Source organism: Malaya genurostris, chromosome 2 (assembly GCF_030247185.1).
Source record: "Malaya genurostris strain Urasoe2022 chromosome 2, Malgen_1.1, whole genome shotgun sequence".
NCBI lineage: Eukaryota > Metazoa > Arthropoda > Insecta > Diptera > Culicidae > Malaya > Malaya genurostris.
In genome coordinates, this window is record NC_080571.1 from 10054886 (window position 1) to 10074851 (window position 19966).

Consider the following 19966-nt stretch of genomic DNA (forward strand, 5'->3'; position numbering starts at 1 on the left):
ATCATGTTGACTTATTAAGATGGTTTCTTCGAGAAGGTGTTACCTATTGAACGATTGATGAAACAGTTCTTATTTTATCTACAATGTGATCTTCTGTAATTGAATACCATACTTGTTTATGAGAGTGATCTTATCAATCAGTTTTTGAATAAGTTGATGAAGGAGAGACAGATTTTAAACTGTTTTGCTAGGCGTTAGTGAGTTACTAAAGTATTAAGATGAATTAGCTATCGACATCTGAAATCTGAGGATTTTGATAGAGTGAAAACTCGAATTTCATACTTCATGTTTTGATTATTTATACAATTATATATACTGTTAAGTACATAAAATGTGACATATAGTGCTCATATAGTCTCATTTTGTTTTTTATTTGAATTAAACCTTTTTATTGAACAGGGAAAAGCCCAATGGAGCGAAAATTTCATAGTCACACTCTTCATCAGGCAGTAAATCTCTAAATTCAGTTTTTGTAACAAGTGCGGATAACCAATTCGAAATTGTAACAAAAGCTGCTACGTAAACGACCAAAGACATATTTCGGTGAACTGATAGAAAGTAAAAATCGAGAAATTTATAACACTCCTGATAGCTGGAAAGTTTGTAGGGATCACTGCAAGGAAAACAACGAAAAGCAAACCGAAGAAATTTATTCTGAATGGCTTCGACGCGGTGGATGTCGAGTTAACAATAAAGAGCCAAAAAGACAGTACCATTTTCAAGAATTGCAAAACAGTTCACAATATAGTGCATTTAGGCAATACATGTTTTAAAGGTCTTTGTGATACTAAATGTAAACCCTAGTACATCGAAAATTAGGTATTTGATGTTATCCTCAAAATTAAGTTTTGTTTACAACAGGGCTCACAAATCCTCTACGGTCGAATTCCGTTTGAAAACATTTCGGGAAACGATATGGTCAAATACGACTGTTGAGCGTTTGCGATAGAAAGAATTTACGAATTATTTTGATGCATACAAAACCAATCTATTGAGACCGCATCAATTGAAGAAAAAAATCGAACTGTTTCTGCGGGAATTTAGTGTTACCCAGATCTTTGAAAGGATTAATTAATTTAAATTCATTGGCTAATGTTAGTTTTAGGAATTGTTGTGAAAGGTTGAATTTATATAAATAAAAAATAGTATCAAAAATAGTCGAAAATGAAGATATTATTCAAATTATTATTCGTACAGTGTATGTTATATTTGTGGTTAGATTTGTTCACTCTGATCTTTCTTCCATTCAATCAATAAGTTCTTTAGTTGTGTATTAGATTGTCTAAGGATGTGTTGCATTTGTTCTCGTCGTTCGATGTTGTTATCCAAAGAACAAAAGTTATCCAATTCGTTGAGTAGCAAAATTTTGGAGTTGATTTCTTCAACGCTTGGCTGTGGAATAATAATTTCGTCTATATCATCTGTGTCAGCGTAACATCAGCGACAATTTCTTCTGCCGTAATCAATTTATCAGCGATGATGTCATCAATTTCCTCACGAGAAAGATGTTCAGCACCCATCTTTTCACCGAAATCCTTAATTTCAGAAATTATTCTTTCGTTCTCAATATCATCGATTTGTGTACCAGGCTCAAAAAAAAGATGGAAGTAGTTTTTTCTAGCAATTTTTCAGCGTTGATGACTTAATTTGAACTAAAACTGATTGAATGCAATCAATGCAATTATTTTGTTGCGATTTAAGCAAAATTGTTCTAACTCGAGAATGAAACAGTTTTGCACCCAATCTTGGAAAATTTCTCAAGTCATCCAGCCTTCTTTATTGCTCCGGTAGTATACTTGGAGATTCGAACGCTACAAATTTTTTAAAGCACATGGATTAGCTACATTTTTAACACTCCAAATACCAAGCCTGAAAAAAGTTGGAACGGTAACTTCGAACTGTCATAGCTCAGCTGTTTTTCAACGAATCTCAATAAACTTTACACCCTCGAATTTTGTGAAGTTCGTAAATTGATTCAAAAACTTTGTAGCAGACGATTGGTAAAGGAAAACCAATGAAAATTTGATTTTTCCCGTTCCAGATATTTTTTCACACGCCAAAAATGCCCTATTTGCTTAATTTCTACTGGATGGTTGGAAAGGTAGCTACATCGTATTTATAGGAATCAACTTCACGTCTCTAATACAACCAAATGAAACGAAAGAAAGAATCTCTGATCGTTCTCTCTGTTGCAGTTGTTTTTATATTCTAGATTTCAACGCGACTCAACTAGTATATAGTAGTATGTATGCAAGAAAGTAATTCTGCAGAAACACACTAACACAATTACGATAGCGTCGCGTAAAATGTATGCTTAGTGGATTTGCTAGAGAATCGCATGACACAAAATCATTTTATGACGGAGGGAAGCACATGAGCTATTTTAGCCAACCGAAAAATTCAGAAAACTATATAGAAACCGCATGTTTCTAAACTTGAGAAATCCCATAAAAGTAATCATATTTCTTACCAAGTTTGTCCGCGACCAAACAGCTATTAATTCCTACACAAGCATTGTAGAAGAAATCTCTGCCGTCAACTAGTATAAATCACGAAACAAACAAATATAATTTTCTCAAAAAATAGCTTTCTAAGTCATCATGATCGCAATAACGCAACCTTTTTTTCGAATATTGAACTACTGTTCACATTATTGAATACTTTTTGATATCCCAAGCAATGTTGGGGAAGATACACTGCTCTTAAATTATCACACACAAGCTTTTATCAATCTTCTAATCAGTTTGTAAACCCTCGAAAAAACGATCTTAATAAATCAAAATAAATCAAGATTACAGGAATTTCCAACCCAGAATTGCACACCAACGTCACCAAGTGAGAAAAAGTTTTACAACTGTTCACACTATTTAATCTGTTTTTACCTCCTCTACTTTCCTTCCGAAAACACCGCCAATCTATATCATCAGGTTTTAGAGATATCACATAATAAATTTTATATTGTAAGATTGTGATCACACAAGCGCCATTCTGTGGGCAAGTTCTCAACTAACATAGTTTTCATAATGTAAACTATAACATTCTTAACAACTTTCCAACAAACAAAACCGCTCTATATCTTTTAGTTTTTCTATAAGAACATAATTCTGATAATTGATATTTGTATTCAAGCACACTAGCTACATCTGATGGGTTAAGTCCGAGTTGATACTTTTGCTGTTTGACATACTCCCAAATTCCCGCATTCTTCAAAATACTATAATTTGCGAGTTACTTGAAGCTCAAATCGTTTTGTCTGTACTAAGCGAATGATTTATATCATGCATTTTTCAAAGCGCTCCAAGTGGAGCAGTTCTCAACTAATTGTCTGTCAAACTACACTAAATTGTTGGTCTAAGTATCTACAACAAATTTGCCGAAGATTGTGTGGCTCTATCTGTCGACCGAAGCGAGATAACCGTTCACAGCCCCAATCAGTCGAAATCCCATATGCTCTGGGTCCCGTTTATCGCGGTTATCCGGCAATAACGAATCCGGCAACAACGAATACCGGCAAAACCGAATCCGCGTTGTACGAGACCCCACTGTACATACAACCGCGAAAAGCTAATTAACCTGTCACTTTGTGTGAAGTTTGAGCTTTCCTGTTCGGCTTACAATTTTTCGTACTTACACCGCATGTACTCACTTTCGGGGAGCTGCAGTGTTGCGTGCTCATAATGGAAAGCAGAGGTGAACTGTTGCTTGCAATCTTAACGACATGCGTTCTCATAGGCCTCCCCTCTTCTTCCGACAAACAGCCAGAACTAGCCGAGATATACTCGAGTATGTCGGAAAGTTCAAGGGTTCACTTTACTACAACATAGGTTTAAATGGTTGGACAATGAAAAATTTAACCTTTCCTCTGAAGATATATCCTCTGAAGCAAGAGTGAGTCATTTCTCCGACTATTGTTGGAATCGGAGGACAAAGCCCCTTTCTGCCCGAGTGCAGTTGGAGTGCTCATTCTTTGAGAAAAATTGCATTTTTAACGACACACCTGCAACGTTAGACCTTTTGTGAAATGGACGATGGATCGCTTTACAATTACCAAGCAATTGTTTTCCGGAAAGACAAAGACTACCGTTGGTATCTCATTTTCCACAACAAAACCGTCTTAATGGCTGATTCCACGATAACATTTTTCGCATCATAATTGCATTTTTATCAACGTCGGAAGATCTTTTTCACTGAAGGCTGAGATGATCTCAGTGACTGCATCTCCTGCCGCCAGCAGTGTGACATGTTCCCCTGGGCTGCCATCATCACCATCAGTGGAAATATCAACTCGGTCAGCACCAGGACTGCCGTGGGTCGTACAAAACCGGTCGACAGGTCAATGAAGCGGCATGTCAATCCCGGGGTAGTCCTTTTTATTCAACACTCGTGTCTTCTGCCGACACGAACCAGCCGCTAGTTGGCAACAGGCTTCTGACATGTTTGTTCTGATAAAACCATCCGCCGCCACTTCCGCCTTAAATGCCTACTACCACTTTTCGGTTCGGCCCATCAACAGTTGCTTCTGTCGTGTCAGACAGTTCCTGTGAGTGCCGTGACCATCATCACTCACTCGCCTCACTCAACCCCCACGTCGAGGGAACCGGCGGGATCTCGGTAGGCGGCGAAAAAAAAAAACGGCGAAAGATGAGTAAATGATAGACGACAGCTCGTTGCGTTGATTATAATATCATTCCGATCGACCGTTTTATTGGGATCCCATGTTTCCGTCTTGTTTGTCTTTAGAGATTTTTTGTTCCGGGCTGTTTTCTTTTGAAACGAGTTTTGTTTGTGCGTTTCAGTCCCAACCAAAGTCGCATGCATTGAGTGGATTTTTTTGGTCACTTCTGCTGTGATGGATTTTTTATATGAGTGGTATAAATTATTGGAATCAGATTAAAGTATAAGAAGAATTTGACTGCTCATCCTAAGAAAATATCACATTACCCACAGTAAAATGACCTTTAAAAAACAAATTTAGATGATTTTTTAAGTAAGATCATTTCTTTCAAAATAAATACGAAAAAGAACAAAATGCGATCCAAAATATATAAAATGTCTTGTTTTTAAAGTACCGTGTTAAAAAAATCCGTGTAAAAGAAAACCGTGTTAATTGCGGAAACCGTGCAAAAAAAACCGCGTGGAAAATTTGACATAATAATTCCAAAAACCGTAGATTTGATTATTTGTTTGTTTTGTTTTGGATAAAATGTAACTTTTGATGAATTGAAGGGGAAAAAAGCTTATTTTTCAACTCCCAAATTTATACAATGTGCACATAACTGTGAAAATGTAACTGTTGTTTCACAATAAAAACGGAAATCTAAAAAACAGCCAGAGGTTACGAGAAGGGTCCAGTCATACTTGATAAAACACATTGGATTATATATTAAAATTAGAACACTTAGAAAACGCGTTGTACGACAAGCAAATTAATCTAAATGGCTCATGCCTTCTGTATAATGCATTCAGTTTTCAAAAACCGATAATACTTTCAAATTAGAACGTTCGACTAAAGAAGTGCTAGTAATACCACCAATAAACACTTTCACTACAAACCAAGCTTGAGAATCAGTTCTTTTCAATTCCGAAGGTGCGATGTGTAGTAAACACTAACGATCTTAACAGTCATTTTGAACTAAACTGAGTGGGAAGACATGGGTATTGTATGAAGATCTATGCACGCAGAGACAGAATTAAAGGGGAAGAATTCATAGAGGTGAATATAAATCAAATTAGAAAAGGTATCACTATGTGTAACGCTCGTATACTTTTTTACGAAAAACAGTACATTTGGCGTAAAAATCAAGGAAATACAGTACATCGACTTTGGAAATACAGTACATTTTACAGTACGCTTTTTTCTAAAAATAGTGAATAAAAAATAAAAGCAAATAAATTTGATCAGCATCTTACGAGGAAAACAGAAGGAAAAAATGACATGCGAATACAACTATGTAATGAAAACCGCGAAAAAGCCACCGCAGAGATGGGACTCGAACCCGTAGCAAGCCAAATACGGGTAAATCGTTTTGCCTATTAAACTATCCTACATGTGAGACACACATACAAACAGCCTAACTGAACATAAGAACCGAGCATGTTCAGCTGTGCTCGAGCCCTACGGCGTTCATCGTTTGTAGTCATTTCTCAATAACAATCCCTCCGCAAGGTGTTTCAGCCCTAAATAAGTCCGTTTTTTCTGTATGTTTCACATGCAGGATAGCTTAATTGGGAAAACGATTTAGGAGGATAGGAACTATTTTCGGGTTCGAGTACCGTCTCTGTGGTAGCTTTTTCGCGGTTTTCATCACACAGTTGTATTCGCATATCATGTAAAACTTACTCAATACGGCTTTACGTCTTAACAAGAATAAACAAATCGTTCAAATCAAGTTCATAAACTCAATTATTTTTTATTTCCTTTTTAGGACTTTCGTCAAAAACTGAAAAATGTGCGAAAATAATAATAACATTTTTTGAGAATCGGATGTTTTTGATAATGATTTTGATTTAGAGTATACTTTCTTTTTTTTTGAGACATTTTTCTTTTTTTTAATCATCAAATTTTCGCTTGATTATTGTGACGCGCTCTAACGAAAAAAATTGTGTGTGTTGTTGTTGTGTTCTCATTCACATTCGCTACGTGTTGTTACTGTTCTTGCACTGCCACAGATCGAAATTCGATGCGTTGAATATTTCAAATTCTGTATTAAATTTTAGTTTGAAAAATACAGTACTTTTCAATGTTCAAATTAACTCTCATAATCGTTTTCTTATAGACAACCTGCTACTTTTTTAAAATTTTTCTCAAAAAAACAAATAACAGTTCTTTTTAAACTCTCATCAAAAACCGTGTTAATTGAGAAAACCGTGTAAATAAAAACCGTGTTAATTCCGGAATCCGTGTGAAAAAACCGTGTATAAATAAACCGTGCGAAATAAAACCGTGTAAAAAGAGACCTTAGTGTACCTCATTATTGAGGGTGTAAAAAAAACTGTGCATCTCTGCATCTCTAAGGTAGCTCAATGGTAAATCAGTTCTACGGATTGAAGAAGCTTATCGAGTTTCAGCCTTGTTTCGGGGAAAAAGAGTTCAAATACTCGCTCTTATTATCTTATTCATAAATCATTCGAAACAATTACATTTATATTTAACAGTCACTAGTGCCATACCAAAAAGAAATTTGGTACGTATAATATCAAAATTAAGTGCCAAAACTCGCATCGGAAAGTAAAAATTAAAACCCAGTGTCAAAAATCGTAACGAAAGTTTTAAGAGCTCCTCAAACCAAACAACGTAATCATGGAAGGACACGGCGAACTTCAAGGCTAACAGCAATCTAACGAAGAACGAATAACGAATAACGAATAACGAATAACGAATAACGAATAACGAATAACGAATAACGAATAACGAATAACGAATAACGAATAACGAATAACGAATAACGAATAACGAATAACGAATAACGAATAACGAATAACGAATAACGAATAACGAATAACGAATAACGAATAACGAATAACGAATAACGAATAACGAATAACGAATAACGAATAACGAATAACGAATAACGAATAACGAATAACGAATAACGAATAACGAATAACGAATAACGAATAACGAATAACGAATAACGAATAACGAATAACGAATAACGAATAACGAATAACGAATAACGAATAACGAATAACGAATAACGAATAACGAATAACGAATAACGAATAACGAATAACGAATAACGAATAACGAATAACGAATAACGAATAACGAATAACGAATAACGAATAACGAATAACGAATAACGAATAACGAATAACGAATAACGAATAACGAATAACGAATAACGAATAACGAATAACGAATAACGAATAACGAATAACGAATAACGAATAACGAATAACGAATAACGAATAACGAATAACGAATAACGAATAACGAATAACGAATAACGAATAACGAATAACGAATAACGAATAACGAATAACGAATAACGAATAACGAATAACGAATAACGAATAACGAATAACGAATAACGAATAACGAATAACGAATAACGAATAACGAATAACGAATAACGAATAACGAATAACGAATAACGAATAACGAATAACGAATAACGAATAACGAATAACGAATAACGAATAACGAATAACGAATAACGAATAACGAATAACGAATAACGAATAACGAATAACGAATAACGAATAACGAATAACGAATAACGAATAACGAATAACGAATAACGAATAACGAATAACGAATAACGAATAACGAATAACGAATAACGAATAACGAATAACGAATAACGAATAACGAATAACGAATAACGAATAACGAATAACGAATAACGAATAACGAATAACGAATAACGAATAACGAATAACGAATAACGAATAACGAATAACGAATAACGAATAACGAATAACGAATAACGAATAACGAATAACGAATAACGAATAACGAATAACGAATAACGAATAACGAATAACGAATAACGAATAACGAATAACGAATAACGAATAACGAATAACGAATAACGAATAACGAATAACGAATAACGAATAACGAATAACGAATAACGAATAACGAATAACGAATAACGAATAACGAATAACGAATAACGAATAACGAATAACGAATAACGAATAACGAATAACGAATAACGAATAACGAATAACGAATAACGAATAACGAATAACGAATAACGAATAACGAATAACGAATAACGAATAACGAATAACGAATAACGAATAACGAATAACGAATAACGAATAACGAATAACGAATAACGAATAACGAATAACGAATAACGAATAACGAATAACGAATAACGAATAACGAATAACGAATAACGAATAACGAATAACGAATAACGAATAACGAATAACGAATAACGAATAACGAATAACGAATAACGAATAACGAATAACGAATAACGAATAACGAATAACGAATAACGAATAACGAATAACGAATAACGAATAACGAATAACGAATAACGAATAACGAATAACGAATAACGAATAACGAATAACGAATAACGAATAACGAATAACGAATAACGAATAACGAATAACGAATAACGAATAACGAATAACGAATAACGAATAACGAATAACGAATAACGAATAACGAATAACGAATAACGAATAACGAATAACGAATAACGAATAACGAATAACGAATAACGAATAACGAATAACGAATAACGAATAACGAATAACGAATAACGAATAACGAATAACGAATAACGAATAACGAATAACGAATAACGAATAACGAATAACGAATAACGAATAACGAATAACGAATAACGAATAACGAATAACGAATAACGAATAACGAATAACGAATAACGAATAACGAATAACGAATAACGAATAACGAATAACGAATAACGAATAACGAATAACGAATAACGAATAACGAATAACGAATAACGAATAACGAATAACGAATAACGAATAACGAATAACGAATAACGAATAACGAATAACGAATAACGAATAACGAATAACGAATAACGAATAACGAATAACGAATAACGAATAACGAATAGCGAATAACGAATAGCGAATAACGAATAACGATCAACAAAACAAAAAACGCAAAACACAAAACACAAAACACAAAACACAAAACACAAAACACAAAACACAAAACACAAAACACAAAACACAAAACACAAAACACAAAACACAAAACACAAAACACAAAACACAAAACACAAAACACAAAACACAAAACACAAAACACAAAACACAAAACACAAAACACAAAACACAAAACACAAAACACAAAACACAAAACACAAAACACAAAACACAAAACACAAAACACAAAACACAAAACACAAAACACAAAACACAAAACACAAAACACAAAACACAAAACACAAAACACAAAACACAAAACACAAAACACAAAACACAAAACACAAAACACAAAACACAAAACACAAAACACAAAACACAAAACACAAAACACAAAACACAAAACACAAAACACAAAACACAAAACACAAAACACAAAACACAAAACACAAAACACAAAACACAAAACACAAAACACAAAACACAAAACACAAAACACAAAACACAAAACACAAAACACAAAACACAAAACACAAAACACAAAACACAAAACACAAAACACAAAACACAAAACACAAAACACAAAACACAAAACACAAAACACAAAACACAAAACACAAAACACAAAACACAAAACACAAAACACAAATCACAAAACACAAAGACAATTCACAAAGCATAAAACAAATACAAAGACTTCCAAAATGAAACTGAAACTCCAAGTCCAAGTCCAAGTCCAGGTCCAAGTACAAGTCCAAGTCCAAGTCCAAGTCCAAGTCCAAGTCCAAGTCCAAGTCCAAGTCCAAGTCCAAGTCCAAGTCCAAGTCCAAGTCCAAGTCCAAGTCCAAGTCCAAGTCCAAGTCCAAGTCCAAGTCCAAGTCCAAGTCCAAGTCCAAGTCCAAGTCCAAGTCCAAGTCCAAGTCCAAGTCCAAGTCCAAGTCCAAGTCCAAGTCCAAGTCCAAGTCCAAGTCCAAGTCCAAGTCCAAGTCCAAGTCCAAATCCAAGTCCAAGTCCAAGTCCAAGTCCAAGTCCAAGTCCAAGTCCAAGTCCAAGTCCAAGTCCAAGTCCAAGTCCAAGTCCAAGTCCAAGTCCAAGTCCAAGTCCAAGTCCAAGTCCAAGTCCAAGTCCAAGTCCAAGTCCAAGTCCAAGTCCAAGTCCAAGTCCAAGTCCAAGTCCAAGTCTCAAACTCAAACTCAAACTCATACTCAAACTAAAACTCTAACTGTTATTCTATTGCTAGTTTTAATTTAACAACGAAGATCAAAAACTGACAAGGAACTTCCCACATTTTTTACATTTATGCTCGTGTTAGCCTCAATGCTCATTGCTTACCTTTGGAATGTGAGCTTGCGTTCACCCAAAACAATGTGGGGATAATTCAAAGGATTCAGAATAAAATTCTGAAAATGATTTTGAAGCGTCCTCTCTGGTTTAGTACAAATGGGTTACACAGACTCACAAATATAGAACCATTAGATGTAATGTCACATAATATTATAAGCAAATTCCGACAAAAATCGATGCAATCTTCAATTGAATCGATTCGCTCTCTGTATTAGTTTGTAAGTTAGTATATAAGTTCCTTTTCCCCATTACACAATACAAGTAGGTTTATAATTTTCCCTACACAAAAATCTCAGAATTGCGGAAGCAAATAATGTCCTCATGGCAATAACCAAATCATATATATAATAGGGCTGAAAAGTCACCACTTGGGGCTGAACACCCAATTTAAATCTTAATAATTTAATTTTAACTCATATTCCAATAAATAGTTATTTAAAAAAAAATGTGGGGATAATTTTTCGATTTTCCTTCAATATTGTTGAATATTTTTCAAAATATATTAAAATTACCATTGTTAAGGAAGCCTATTATTTCTACTCAAACTCACGTCACTCCGGTTATGTTTCTGACATTACTCGCTCACCTTCCTTGTTTTTATATAACTTTTCACGAAACAAATAAATGCGAAGTTTGAGGTGTTTTTAAAACAGTATTGCGCATACGAGGGTTAACGATTTCGAAATTTCACCTCTCATTAAATTCAGTATTCATCAATTTTCCGTCAAGCTAAGTGGAAAATCAAACTTAGATAAAGATTAAGAAAGATAAGCTTACAATCGTCATTTTGACGGGTTAACAACAACACTATCATCCTTTCGATAGATTTAACATTGGACATTCATGATAAATATCACAATAAATCACCCAAATAGCAGTGATTAATGCTTGTTGTTGCATTTAAATTACTTACCCACTTGCACCCGAGCAACACATTTGATTGGAAACCAAACCCATTCAAAAGTTTTCACCACAACCGGCTACAAGGCAAATCCATTACCGGCGACCGGCCAGCTGTGTCCTCCGCCTCTTCGGATCTAGTTCCGAGTGTGCCTGAGTGGTAAGTGTGAATCACCACTACGAATAACAACACCAACTGCAGCTGGAGTGAACGGGAAACTTTTCATGGCGAGACACTAGCCGGAAAGTCAACAAACTACCAATACGACGACGTTTAACATCGAGACATTTGCGGATCAAAACTGCTGCTGAAATCCTGCCATGCACGGAATTGCAACCCGTACGGTTTCTCTGAACTCATTTCCTGGGGCAGCAGTTGGCAGCGGGTTTGTCGAATTTCCGAGCAACAGGAACATTCCTTCTGCGATAAATAGACAAAGTTTCAACCCTGGGGGGGGGTGGGGGGGGGGATTGCAATCGATACGACGGAATTAGATTGTGTTTGGATTTGTTTTATTGGAATCGTGGACGTGTGGACCTGAGAGGTGATCTGGAATGCATTGAGCATGATACGATAAAATAAATGGACTTTTTTACCATACAAACTGCACGGAAACTGATAGCGGTCACGAAAACCAAATTTAAAAAAAAATTACTTGTCTCATCATAGTTCACCACATTGCAGTAATGAATTGACATTATGCTCACAGTATCAAACCAAAACAATCAAAGTGAGTAGACAGCTTTCAAAATATGGTGACGTAACAGCAAAGCAGGCCATCGCACGGAACGTTATTGGCGACAGCTGCACGTGAATTTGTTCTGTCATTCATACCGCACTCTGCTCTGGATATCGCATTCCGGTGTAAAATTCATGTATGTGCTCTACAAAGGTTAAATTTGCTCCCAGCACAGCGAAGATCTAGTTGCGTCTATGCGCTCGGTTGACAGCGATAATATGCATACCAGTATCGTAAAAACATATTTCATTCTGACGTTCACGGGTGACCTAATTCCGTCAAGTTGGTCACTCCAATAAGAGAAATGGATAATCCCGTAAACACAGGATTTTTTTTATGTTTTGTTATTTTTTTGAGCGACATTTGATACCCCCGAGCGGTGAATAGTAAATTGTCGCAATGAGTGTAAATAACCGTAATCCGCAATCATCAGATTGTGACATACGACTTACTGAATTCGAATAATAAATTTAAAGTTGCGAAATGTTTTGATTGAAGCTGGAGTTGTTTCATTTACAAATTGTTTGGTAACATGGAACAGAGAGAACGGCCTTAAAAAATACTGAACGGATTATCTTTTTCTTCTAAATAAGCGTTTGTTTTGACGATGACTTCCTCGTTGGAGGTCTTCAAACACGTAGTAGTCACTGGGGGCCATATACGGCGAATCTGGTGGCAATTGGAAGTCTAATGCATACAATTTCGTCGTGATAACGAACGACTTGCGATACGGCGCATTGTCTTAATGAAAAAGCACTTCTGTCTACTTTATTGTGAGTCGATTCTCATCGATTTCGTTCTTGAAACGCATCAAATGGCTAGTGTATGGCTCGCTATTGATAGTCTTACATTTTTCAAAGTAACCAATGAGCAAAGTTCCACGAATATCCCAAAATAACTTATCGGCCTACATTAGCGTTTTTGGACGGTTCTCATCTACTACAATCCGCTCAACTGATGACCGCTTTGACTACGGAGTATAGTGATGGATCCAAGTTTCCTTCATTGTCACATATCGATGCAAATATCCGGTTTATTTTTGGATAAACAGCTTCAAACAGCTTCGGAAATCAACACAAGGACGATTTTTTAAATCTACTGTTTGTTTACGTTCGTCTTCAAGCAAAAACAACAAAATAAACCCCAAGCCGTCTTCGTAAGTGGTTTCTTGGCAATCACCTTCTACCAGTGTTACCACATTATCCACATCGACAAACACCCGAAAAATATATTTGAAAAGGATATTTTGTTGCTCGTGAAACATTTCATGTACTACACAGTAAAAGATTGATTTAGATGAATTGAATGTACACGAAAAGTCTCAATTCATAGGTCACGAGACCTAAAATGGTAAAGTCCTATAGTACTGCAAGTCCTACAAGTCCTTCCAAACCATACAAATCCCTCAAATCCCTAAAGTTTTACAAATACTACAAATCCTACAAGTCCTAGAAGTGATACAAATCCTAGAAGTCCTACAAGTCCTACAAGTCCTACAAGTCCTACAAGTCCTACAAGTCCTACAAGTCCTACAAGTCCTACAAGTCCTACAAGTCCTACAAGTCCTACAAGTCCTACAAGTCCCACAAGTCCTACAAGTCCTACAAGTCCTACAAGTCCTACAAGTCCTACAAGTCCTACAAGTCCTACAAGTCCTACAAGTCCTACAAATCCTACAAGTCCTACAAGTCCTACAAGTCCTACAAGTCCTACAAGTCCTACAAGTCCTACAAGTCCTACAAGTCATAAAGTTTTATGAGCCCTAGAAACCTACAATTCCCAATGTCGTGAATTGTGGCTTGGAAGAGTCGTTGACAGTTTTCCCTAGGGAACGTAAACCTACAAGTCCTAAAGTTCTAAAGTTCTAAAGTTCTAAAGCTCTAATGTTCTAAAGTTCTAAAGTTCTAAAGTTCTAAAGCTCTAAAGTTCTAAAGTTCTAAAGTTCTAAAGTTCTAAAGTTCTAAAGTTCTAAAGTTCTAAAGTTCTAAAGTTCTAAAGTTCTAAAGTTCTAAAGTTCTAAAGTTCTAAAGTTCTAAAGTTCTAAAGTTCTAAAGTTCTAAAGTTCTAAAGTTCTAAAGTTCTAAAGTTCTAAAGTTCTAAAGTTCTAAAGTTCTAAAGTTCTAAAGTTCTAAAGTTCTAAAGTTCTAAAGTTCTAAAGTTCTAAAGTTCTAAAGTTCTAAAGTTCTAAAGTTCTAAAGTTCTAAAGTTCTAAAGTTCTAAAGTTCTAAAGTTCTAAAGTTCTAAAGTTCTAAAGTTCTAAAGTTCTAAAGTTCTAAAGTTCTAAAGTTCTAAAGTTCTAAAGTTCTAAAGTTCTAAAGTTCTAAAGTTCTAAAGTTCTAAAGTTCTAAAGTTCTAAAGTTCTAAAGTTCTAAAGTTCTAAAGTTCTAAAGTTCTAAAGTTCTAAAATTCTAAAGTTCTAAAGTTCTAAAGTTCTAAAGTTCTAAAGTTCTAAAGTTCTAAAGTTCTAAAGTTCTAAAGTTCTAAAGTTCTAAAATTCTAAAGTTCTTAAGTTCTAAAGTTCTAAAGTTCTAAAGTTCTAAAGTTCTAAAGTTCTAAAGTTCTCAAGTTCTAAAACTCTAAGGTTCCAAAAGTCTAAAGTTCTAAAGTTCTAAAGTTCTACAGTTCTAAAGTTGTAAAGTTGTAAAGTTGTAAAGTTGTAAAGTTGTAAAGTTGTAAAGTTGTAAAGTTGTAAAGTTGTAAAGTTGTAAAGTTGTAAAGTTGTAAATTTGTAAAGTTGTAAAGTTGTAAAGTTGTAAAGTTGTAAAGTTGTAAAGTTGTAAAGTTGTAAAGTTGTAAAGTTGTAAAGTTGTAAAGTTGTAAAGTTGTAAAGTTGTAAAGTTGTAAAGTTGTAAAGTTGTAAAGTTGTAAAGTTGTAAAGTTGTAAAGTTGTAAAGTTGTAAAGTTGTAAAGTTGTAAAGTTGTAAAGTTGTAAAGTTGTAAAGTTGTAAAGTTGTAAAGTTGTAAAGTTGTAAAGTTGTAAAGTTGTAAAGTTGTAAAGTTGTAAAGTTGTAAAGTTGTAAAGTTGTAAAGTTGTAAAGTTGTAAAGTTGTAAAGTTGTAAAGTTGTAAAGTTGTAAAGTTGTAAAGTTGTAAAGTTGTAAAGTTGTAAAGTTGTAAAGTTGTAAAGTTGTAAAGTTGTAAAGTTGTAAAGTTGTAAAGTTGTAAAGTTGTAAAGTTGTAAAGTTGTAAAGTTGTAAAGTTGTAAAGTTGTAAAGTTGTAAAGTTGTAAAGTTGTAAAGTTGTAAAGTTGTAAAGTTGTAAAGTTGTAAAGTTGTAAAGTTGTAAAGTTGTAAAGTTGTAAAGTTGTAAAGTTGTAAAGTTGTAAAGTTGTAAAGTTGTAAAGTTGTAAAGTTGTAAAGTTGTAAAGTTGTAAAGTTGTAAAGTTGTAAAGTTGTAAAGTTGTAAAGTTGTAAAGTTGTAAAGTTGTAAAGTTGTAAAGTTGTAAAGTTGTAAAGTTGTAAAGTTGTAAAGCTGTAAAGTTGTAAAGTTGTAAAGTTGTAAAGTTGTAAAGTTGTAAAGTTGTAAAGTTGCAATTTTTGTTGTAAAGTTTTAGTTTCCCAATGTCTCAATATCCTAAAGCTTTGATATCATATAGTCAACAAGTCGAAGAAGAAACCAAATAATATAAAAATAGGGCACACTATGCACAATATACGGTTAGCCCCTAAATGACTACTACAAGGTTTCGTTTGGCACGTCACTAAAAACGAGCTCTACAAGTAGCAGAAACTGTATGTCTGCTAGCTGAGTGGCATAACAGTTAAACATAAACTGCTATGCAATGAAGTGTCGAAGACGAAATATAAAGTGTATACAATTGTTATAAATTTAGAAACAATGGAAAACTATGTTATTGAAATCTTCAGCGCTCTCGTACATAATTTGTGTTATTCCAAATATCTAACGAATTAAAAGACCTCTCGCCATCGATAACTTGACAAATCTGCGTATGGATTTAAGCATTTGTAATCCGAAACTCGTGAAGTGTAGAAGGCAAATTCAACCGGACAAAATTGTAAAGCGAAAACATTACAATTCTAAAAGCTATCAAACCGTACTCTGACTAAGCAAACTGTAAAAAAAATTGAATTCGTCAAGTTGTTTTCAAACAAAAATTTTAATTTCGGCCTGAATTATACCTTGGAAGAGTAGTTGTGAGTTTTTCCCTAGCCAGCGCCGGGTTCGACCTATTTTTTTCGCACAAAGCTTCAAAACCCCCGTGGTTAGGCAGCGTAAAGCGAACTAATAACATATCGTGAAATCAGAGCCGTTCGCTCGCTTGCAACGTGCCAGCGAATTACTGCTGGTGGAGACTTGGGAAAATTTTGACGACTCACATCCGACATTTCCGTAACACAAGGGCCTAATTATCATGTAGAACGAGAAAAGCGTTAGTCATTAAAACTTTTACCTATGCAACCTGGTTCACCGAAAGCATTTTTTTTTGTTCACTCATCGCGGCGTCCCAGTGCGAAAGTGGCGTCCCGACTCGACGCTAGGTAATCGTAAAATTAATGGCGTGCAATTAGCAGATCACTCACGTTGTGCTAGTCTTTGACTGATGCATAATAACTGGTCTGGGGGCGCCGAAGCAAGGATACCACAAAAGAGGGGGCACTTTTCGTTGCAACTTTTTTCCTCCGTGCAAAATAATGGTGGGTAATTATATTGTTTCCCCGAAAGACGGAAGACGAAGTAATGAAAAACTGTGGCGTGTGCGATTCGGTAAACTCTGTAATTGCACACGACTGAAGGCACAAGAATTCATTTAACGGAACGTAGGCAAATTTCGAATTTGGTCGATTGTCTAAAGTCCTCAGTTTTCAGCTTTCTCGTTTCTGTCTTCTATCTTCTGTTTTCTGTCATCTGTCTTGTGTCTTTTATCTTCAATATTCCACTTATTTTTTTATGTTATCAGATCATAGTACATTTCTGTTTTCTTACATTTAATACTTCGTTTCAAGTAAAAGCCATATCCTGATCCTTCCATTCAAACACCGTGTAGCGGAAATGAAATAAACAATCTATGTTTGCTTTTAATTTCCACGAAAAACGAAATTAAACGTTGATCAATGAGAGATATCCTACAATTTTCGCAACACTGTTCTTTGAAATTAAAATCCAAAATTCAAGACGTTTCATGGCCTACTGCTATTTCCAACAAGTGTCAAAACTTCCGGAGCATCCGAGCGGCCATTTCGAGAAAGGGCGACAGAAGATCTCAGCGTAAGCGACATCAAAAGCTTATGAAAGAAAAGAACAAAAACAAAAATAACAGTGTCAACAAACTTCATATCACCTTCGTTATTTGTTTTTAATTTGCTCACTCACGTCGTCGCCATTGCCGTCAGTCCGTCGCGCTGTCCGTTGTTTCACTTAGTTGGTCGTCATTCAGGAGTACAGTTTTCGTTTACGAGCAGCAACAGGTTAAGCGATTGTTCGGTGCGAAACAATGGAACAATGGGAGAGAAAGAGCGAGAGAGAAGAAAAAACAGTTTACTACAGTAGTATTGCCATCGCGAAGTACCAATGGCAGGGGGGAGGGAAACAAACAATACAGGATGGCCACCAGTTGGGGGAACGAGAGAAGGCGCATGGCAGCATCACGCTTTGTTAGTCCGTATCCGACCGTGCCAATGATTTTTTCATAATTTCGCTTGACAGAAGGGAAATGTGCCAAGTGCCGGCTGAAGTACTCGAGAGGGTGCAGTAAATCTCTTTCTCCAGGGAACACCCTCAGGATAAATGATAAACAAACGTGCTTCGAAAGGGAGGCCGAGAGCTTGCCTGCAGTTTAGCTAATGTGGAATACATAAGACTACTGACAGCAGAACTACCGGAAACACAAATGATAGATTGGGACATTCAGGTTGAATTTACTTGTTTAGACGAGAGTTTACACTGCAATAAATAATAATATGACATTTACCTGAAGAGATATACAAACAAAATCCATAAAACTTTTTAGGTAAATGGTAAATGTAAAGTACTTCGATAATTAAAATCAATTTCAATCAACATAGAATTTCGTTTATTTTTGTATTAAATTTTATTCTGCGTGTACACACGTCAGCTCCAAGCATCACCGTCAGTGATGCCATCTGTTTTTGCAAACAACGCAAACGATTTTGATATTTTAGTGATCGGGCCTCGATCTTTTAACACTCCTAATACCAAGCCTAAAAAAGTTACGCAGAGCACCAGGCCAAAAAAAAAATATTGATGAACAAAATTATATATCCGTTCAAAGTTTTGCCAAACAAACCAAAACAAAACTTTTGAATTATATGACTTTTTTTTATTATTTTAGTTGGAAATTTATCATGAACAAAATTTACAAAAAAAACTGAAACTTGGATTTCACTGACAATCTTAAAAATTCTGGTAAATATACCTAAACTCTAAAAATAATTATATTTTTGTATAGCACAAAAGATCTAAACAATTTTTATGCACAATCCAAACGCAACTAATAACCACTAAAATTCTGATTTTGTTTTTAGTTTTCCGTAGATCTTAAAAAAATCGGAAGAAGATCGGAAATTTTAAAATTTCTGAGTTATATTGCATTGCATTTTTTGACTTAACCTTATACTTTAGAGCTATGATGTCTTCAAAATAAATGATCAGTGAAAGATTAGCCATATTTTGATGTACATGGTATTAGGGTGGCTCTTATTATAAAGGTGATCCGAACATTATTTTGCGGATGTGTTGAGATAAAGGACTGTATCTTTCGGCAAAATTGTAGATAAACTTATACCGAGCAGCTTTGCTGAAGACACCATTGTGGTATCTCCAACGGTTTTAGTGTTACAGTTATTTTTAAATAGCAACTTAGGATGTTTCTAAAAATCAGATTCTTTGCTGTAGCATTTTTATTTTTCACTTTTCGTATTAGGTGTTTTTGAACATTGTTAAAGCCAATATTTTTATGACTGTCGCATTCAGGTAGCGTTTTCTGAACCGAAGTTAGTTCGCAAAACTAGTTCAAAAACAGGTTATTTTTGAACTGCTGAATCTAACATTGAGGTAAATAAAAAAATCCTCCAGATTCACTAAACGATTGACTTTTCCAATACACCGAAACCTCCATTTACGAACTAAACGGGGGTTCGTAAAAAGAGGATTATTGTGGAAACCGCGCATCATATGTTTATTTTCGGAACGGATGTGAAGAGTAAGTGCAAGAAAATGATGTTTGGGCTCGTTTCAAAATCCAAGATGGCGGCTTCCGGTTTATTAAGATTGCCTAAAACCCCTCACAATGTGGGTATTTTCGGAACGGGATTTATGAGTAGTTGTCAGAAAACGATGTTTGAGGTGGTGCTTAAATCCAAGATGGTAACTTTCGATTTTTTTTTGTTCAGTAATATAATGTTTAAGGCA